This window comes from Scyliorhinus canicula, chromosome 17, assembly GCF_902713615.1.
Source record: "Scyliorhinus canicula chromosome 17, sScyCan1.1, whole genome shotgun sequence".
Lineage (NCBI taxonomy): Eukaryota > Metazoa > Chordata > Chondrichthyes > Carcharhiniformes > Scyliorhinidae > Scyliorhinus > Scyliorhinus canicula.
In genome coordinates, this window is record NC_052162.1 from 74,756,838 (window position 1) to 74,763,930 (window position 7,093).

Consider the following 7,093-nt stretch of genomic DNA (forward strand, 5'->3'; position numbering starts at 1 on the left):
TAGCTGCACCTTCTGTTCGTTCTTAGAAGAGTACTGTATAAGTTCACGTAGCGAGCGTCGTTTTGGGACTTACTGAACGATGGCTGGTGCTCAACGGCTGGTGATGGAAGGCAGTATCAACGGCTGGAGTCGGAGTCAGGATACAACAGCAGATCTGGGTCGAAGTCAAAACAGCAGTCCAAGCCGGAGCACAAAACAGCGGAGCCGGAGCAAAACACATCAAGCTGGAGCACAAACAGACCGGACCATGTGTGGGGGTCTATCTTTATAGTGGTCCCCAATGTCCGTGCCTTTTCGGGGCGGGCTTTACCTTCCATGCATTGATTGGATCAATTTTCAATCGATGTCTCATTAATTCCCCAATCTGAGGGTCCCTTCTCGATGGGTGGGGCGGTCTCTAGGATCTTTTGAGATGGATACTTTTGGTGCCGTTTTGTCTGGGCCTTTACTTAAAGTATCTATTCAAAACCAAATGTTGCTATTGTGTGTGCCCAGATCTGGATTGCCTCATTAATATGCAAAGCGTTTTGCTATTAACACCTTTGGTTGAGATCTTCCACCTGGCCAGAAACTAGTTTTGCTGCGTGCAAAATGCTAATCAGTCTTTGCAGACTGCTTGTCTTGGCTAAACTGCTTTCTCCCTGCAGTCCTAGCAGTTCTCCATTTTGTTAGCCCAGTGTCCATCTTAGGTGGCTACACCATTAGCGGGGCGAGTGTGACTGAGCTGTGCCTCCTTCAAATACCTCTCAGGGTTATTCTGTGCACAAATCAAACAATTTTCGATGTAATGTGTTACGTCCTCTCTCAGATTTGGCCACCAACAGAGCTGTCTCAGGTGGGCTGTGGTGTGGTCTATCCCTTGATGTTCATGACTGTCATGGAATAAGGCAATCATTTGATTCCTGTCCTTCTCAGGAACCACATACAGTTTATCTTTCAACACCACACCATCATGCGTGGTCAGAGCGTGTCTGAATTTGTCATATGGGGCTGAAATTTTTCCTCTCAAAATCTCCCTGAGATTGCTGTCCTGTCTTTGTGCCCGTACTAGATCCTCAATGTTTGTCTGTGAGACCTGAACTGAACTCACAGGGGCTCTAGCTGGGGGTGTCCAAAAATGTCCGTGCCTGGAACCTGCTTTTGCTAGTGCGTCGGCTTTCACATTTCCAGGGGGGGATGACCGATGATGACTTCTTACTTTAATTATCCTGTATATCCTATCCTTTGCCTGTTCTAGGATATGGCGGAGCAATGGGGCTGATGGAAGGGGCTTTCCATCTGCGGAAACAAAACCTCTTGTCTTCCACAGGGGTAGAAAATCCATCAAACTGATGCAGACATATAGACTATCAGAATATATATCTGCTGGGCTGGGGAACGAAGCTGGGTGGTCCACTGTATATGCTATGGCCGCGAGCTCTGCTTCCTGCGTGCCTAAGTGACCGGGTAACTTTAAAGCTATCTCTTCTAATGCACGTCCCTGCGCATCCTCTACATAGATGCCACATCCTGTAATGCGCTCACCATTTAAATCAGTGGATGAACCATCCACATAAATTTTCAAGGGGGCACACGTGTCTGTCTGCTGGGGGCTTTGCGTTGAACTTCCTATCTTCCTGGGGGGCGTCTTTGCAATGAAGGGTCCTGTGTTGTGGAGGGGGGCTATTATCTCGCAATCATGGGGTTGTCCTGGGTATTGGAGGTTGTCTGCTAAGAAGGTGTGTGTCTTAGTCCTTTTAACTGTGATGTCCCATCCCTGTAAAAGAAGTGTCCACCTAGCTCCTCTAATTTGGCTAACTGAACCGTCCTTCAGTCGTCCATCCAGTAGAAGCTGTGTGGGGCAGTGTTCGGTCAGAATGGTTATGTCCGGTAATGTACGAAAACTACTGTACTGCCCAGAATACTGCAAGTAGGTGCCTTTCGCAGGCTGAAAATCCTTTCTCAACTGGGTCTAAAAGTCGGGAGGCATAAGTCACTGGTCGTAGCTGCTCGTGCCGTTCCTGAAGGAGCATGACCGAGAGGGTCAGATCTGTGCTAGCTACCTCAATTGCATAGGGGGAAAGCGGGTCTGGAACTTGTAGTGCAGGGGCTGCGCTAAGGGCTTTCTTTAAATCTTCCACAGCCTCTGTCTGCAGCGGAAGCTATTCCCATGGGTCTCCTTTCATAAGGAGGTCTGAAAGGGAGGCTGCTTTTGTCGCAAAACCGTCAATATGGTTCCGACAGTACCTAACCAGTCCTAAAAATGACCGGAGGGCTCAAACATTTTGGGTAAGGGGCAATTTGACGATCGAGTCAATTCTTTTGAACTTGATCTCGCGTTTGCCGTACCTAATGACTGTACCCAAATACATCACTTTACTCTCCAATATTTGGGCCTTTCTGGGGTTTACTTTACATCTGATTGTTTTCAGAAGTTCCAGGAGTTCAGACAGAAGCGTGATGTGCTCTGCCTTGGTGTTTGTCTGCAGTAAAAGGTTGTCCACATACTGTACGAGACATTCGGGTCGGGAAAATTTTGATAGTCCATTTGCCAGCTGTAGGTGGAAAATGGAGGGGGAGTTGTGGAATCCTTGTGGGAGGCATGTCCACGTGTACTGCTGACCTTTAAAAGTAAATTCAAATTTGTACTGGCACACCTTCGCCAATGGGATTGACCAGAAGCCGTTGCTAATGTCCAAAACCGTAAAATACGTGGAGTTGAGTCCCTGCTTGAGCATTGTCTCGGGACTCGTTGCTACCGTGGGGGCTACTGCAGGGTTGACTTTATTGAGTTCCCGATAATCAATGGTCAGACGCCATGATCCGTCAGGCTTCCTCACTGGCCAAATTGGGGCATTATTAGTCGAGGCTACTGTCCTTAGTACGCCCTGCTCTAATAAGCTCTCTATTACCTTTCCGATTTCTCCCTCCGCTTCCAGGGGAAATCTGTACTGTCTTTGTGGTCTCGGGTCAGGTCCTGTAATCTGAACTGGTCCAGTCATCCTGCCGCAGTCGTGCCTGTGACTGGCAAATGCTGTCCTGTGTTTGTTTAAAACTGCCCTAACCTGTTTGTCCGTGCTGAGCGTGGTCGGGTCAAAGCAATAGTCGCCGACTGCGCTAATCCTATTTTCTACTCACCTACTGTGAGCGTTGCGGGTGCTCTTTCAGACCTTGCCATTCGCCAGACACACTGATTGACTGGGTCGAACAACAGGCTGTGTGCATTCATAAAATCAATGCCGAGTATATGTTCTGCTGTGTGGGGCAGATCCACGAAAACAACGGGGTGTCTGGTGGAGATGTTCCCTATCTGAATTGGTACAGGGGCTGTAATCGTTCCTTGCTGTGAGTGTCCTGTAAAGCCGCTGAGTGTTATTGTGGCTGTAGTGGGCCACGTGTTTGCCTGTGGTGTAGTGGAGGAATTAATGGTCATGCGGGACCCTCCTGTGTCCCAGGGTAACTCTATGGGCTGTCCCCGAATTTTCGCTATGACTACCGGTCATCCGGATCTGTCCCAGAGGGTGTCACAGACCCAACTGGAGGAGCCCGAACACCGTCAGTTCGTTCCATCCACATTGATCTGTCCTGACTGCGTCCCTATGCTATGAATAGGCTTTGCTTTGTTCCTGCTCAGAGTGCATGTCTGCTGGCCTCTCTGAGGTTTTTGTGGTGCATTGCATTCCCTAGCAAAATGCCCTAACTGTCCGCAGTTAAAACATTCCTGTGACTTCTGTGGGGGGCTGCTCTTCCCTCATTTACCCATGCGGGGTTTTGTTGCGCTCTTACTGCTTGAATATCTACCTCGGTTTGCCCTTCCTCCGGCTTCTTAAATGCAGGGCGCGATTCTCCGCACTCACGCCGGTTCGGAGAATAGCGGACCGCGCATATTTTCACGGCGACGCCGGTCCGACGCCCTCCCGCTATTCTCCGAATCCCGCACAAACTACACGTCGGCATTCCCGGCAAAGGCCTCGAAAGCCCCCCCGACACGACCAGAATCGCAACTTATTGGCCCCCCGCTATTCTCCAGCCCGGATGGGCCGAAGTCCCGACGTCATCACACACTGTTTTCACGCCAGCCAACACACCTGCTTTTCAAGTTTGTCAACCAGTCGTGCTGGCTGACGAGAGCTTCGAGGAGGTGAGCGCACCGCTCAGCGCACCGCTCAGCGCACTGCTGGAGTCTGGCCACAATGGGGAAGGCATCCCCAAGAACGGGAGGGGGGTCCAGAGCGGGGGGGAGAGGGGGAGACTGAGGGGGGGGAGGGGAGGAGACGGAGGGGGGGAGTGGGGGAGACGGAGGGGGGAGTGTAGGAGACAGAGGGGGGGAGTGGGGGAGATGGAGGGGGGAGTGGGGGAATGGGGGATATGGGGGGAGTGGAGGAGACTGAGGGGGGAGTGGGGGAGACGGAGGGGGGAGTGGGGAGTGGGGGAGATGGAGGGGGGAGTGTGGGAGACTGAGGGGGGAGTGGGGGAGACAGAGGGGGGAGTGGGGGAGACAGAGGGGGGAGTGGGTGAGACATAGAACATAGAACGATACAGCGCAGTACAGGCCCTTCGGCCCACGATGTTGCACCGACATGGGAAGTCAAAAACTAAAGGCCATCGAACCTACACTATGCCATTATCATCCATATGCTTATCCAATAAACTTTTAAATGCCCTCAATGTTGGCGAGTTCACTACTGTTGCAGGTAGGGCACACCGCGGCCTCACCACTCTTTGCATAAAAACCCACCTCTGACCTCTGTCCTATATCTATTACCCCTCAATTTAAGGCTATGTCCCCTCGTGCTAGCCACCTCCATCCACGGGAGAAGGCTCTCGCTGTCCACCCTATCTAACCCTCTGATCATTTTGTATGCCTCTATTAAGTCACCTCTTAACCTTCTTCTCTCTAACGAAAACAACCTCAAGTCCATCAGCCTTTCCTCATAAGATTTTCCCTCCATACCAGGCAACATCCTGGTAAATCTCCTCTGCACCCGTTCCAAAGCTTCCACGTCCTTCCTATAATGAGGCGACCAGAACTGTACGCAATACTCCAAATGCGGCCGTACTAGAGTTTTGTACAACTGCAACATGACCTCATGGCTCCGGAACTCAATCCCTCTACCAATAAAGGCCAACACACCATAGGCCTTCTTCACAACCCTATCAACCTGGGTGGCAACTTTCAGGGATCTATGTACATGGACACCGAGATCCCTCTGCTCATCCACACTACCAAGAATTTTACCATTAGCCAAATATTCCGCATTCCGAGACGGAGGGGGGAGTGGGGGAGACGGAGGGGGGAGTGGGGGAGACTGAGGGGGGAGTGGAGGAGACTGAGGGGGGGAGTGGGGGAGACTGAGGGGGGAGTGGGGGAGATGGAGGGGGGGAGAGGGGGAGACGGAGGGGGGAGTGGGGAGACTGAGGGGGGAGTGGGGGAGACGGAGGGGGGAGTGGGGGGTGGGGGAGACGGAGGGGGGAGTGTGGGGGACGGAGGGGGGGAATGGGGGAGACAGAGGGGGGGTGGGGGAGACGGAGGGGGGAGTGGGGGAGACGGAGGGGGAAGTGGGGGAGACGGAGGGGGGAGTGGGGGAGACTGAGGGGGGAGTGGGGGAGACTGAGGGGGGAGTGGGGGAAACGGAGGGGGGAGTGGGTGAGATGGAGGGGGGGGGAAGTGGGAGTGGGGGGGGGGGGGGTAGGGAGAGAGTGAGCGAGTGAGCGAGTGACCCGTCCAACCCCGGTTACAAAATGTCTGCCACCATGCCAACTCACACCTCTTGGGTTTGACACCATGTTGAATATAATTTCAGTGTACAATGGAGCTGAATTTGAATAGCTTTATTATGTGTAGATGCACATTCTCAGAACTCCCTCCTGGTGGGACAAACAGAATGAAAAGCCTGCAATACAATAAGGCTATGCTTAACTTGCTGCAGTTATCAATCTTTGAACCACTAGTTCAACAGCTTAAGACGGATGTGTTATATTTTTCACAGAGAATGTGTCATCCTGTAAATGGTAATATGCAAGAATGTTTATTGCTGATTGTTAACATCAACAGTAACCCAGCACCAGTAGTAATTACTGCCACTTCACACTGCCCTCATATTAAATGCTATTTCAATACCGAAGGGTAAATTAATTAAAATAATTAAGATAATTTATAGAGGGTGGATCTTGTTTGATAAATCTGACCAGAATAATTTAAATTTATATGAGTATAAAACATGATGCATGGCATGAACCACAGGGATAATATACTACCTTTTCAACATACGCACCGATATCCTCAATACATAACACAGAAAAACACCCTTTTCCATTCTCCACTTGTGAATATGGATCAAAACTCCCACAGGTGCCTTTTGCCAATTTTTTTCAGGATTATCAGTCCTACTATAAAAGTAGATTTAACCCAGTGCAGGAATCTATCATTTTTATTCCAGGGGAGACAGCATGAAACTTTTCTAACTCCACATGCTGAATTAAACAAGTACATGCACTGATCAACTCCCAAAAATGCAAAGCTGACGACAAATAATAAAAAAATCGTAGACTAATAATCTGGTTAAATTAAGATTAAACGTTATGAGTGTACATATAGGCACAAATGATTAAATATTCCATTACAGCTTCTTTTCCATTGGAACCATGTAAATACCAACTGCGGGATTCAATCACTTTGGTTCAATATTGTCGATAATGTCAATTTGACATCCCAGGGTGTTTGCTAATTATAATTCAGTAAAAATGTCCTATAGCTTTGGAAATTTAACCTGGAGTTATTTAGCTTCTACTGGAGATTAAGTCTATTGGGGAGGGGGATAGGAGCTGGTGGTGGTGGGGGGGGGGGGGGGGGGGGGGGAGAGATCCGGAAGTGGTGCATGGTTTGGTGGAGGAAGCAACTGCATTGACTTTTTTTTTTAAATGTATTCAGTGAATAGGAGAGTCAGCAAGGTCAGCATGTATTGGCCATTCCCAATTGCCTTTGAGAAGGAGGGGGGTGAGCCGTTTTCTTGAATCCTTGCAGTCAACGTGATGCAGGTAAACCCACAGTGCTGTTAGGGAAAGAATTCTAGGATTTTGACTCAGTAACAGGGAAGAAACAGTGATGTATCCG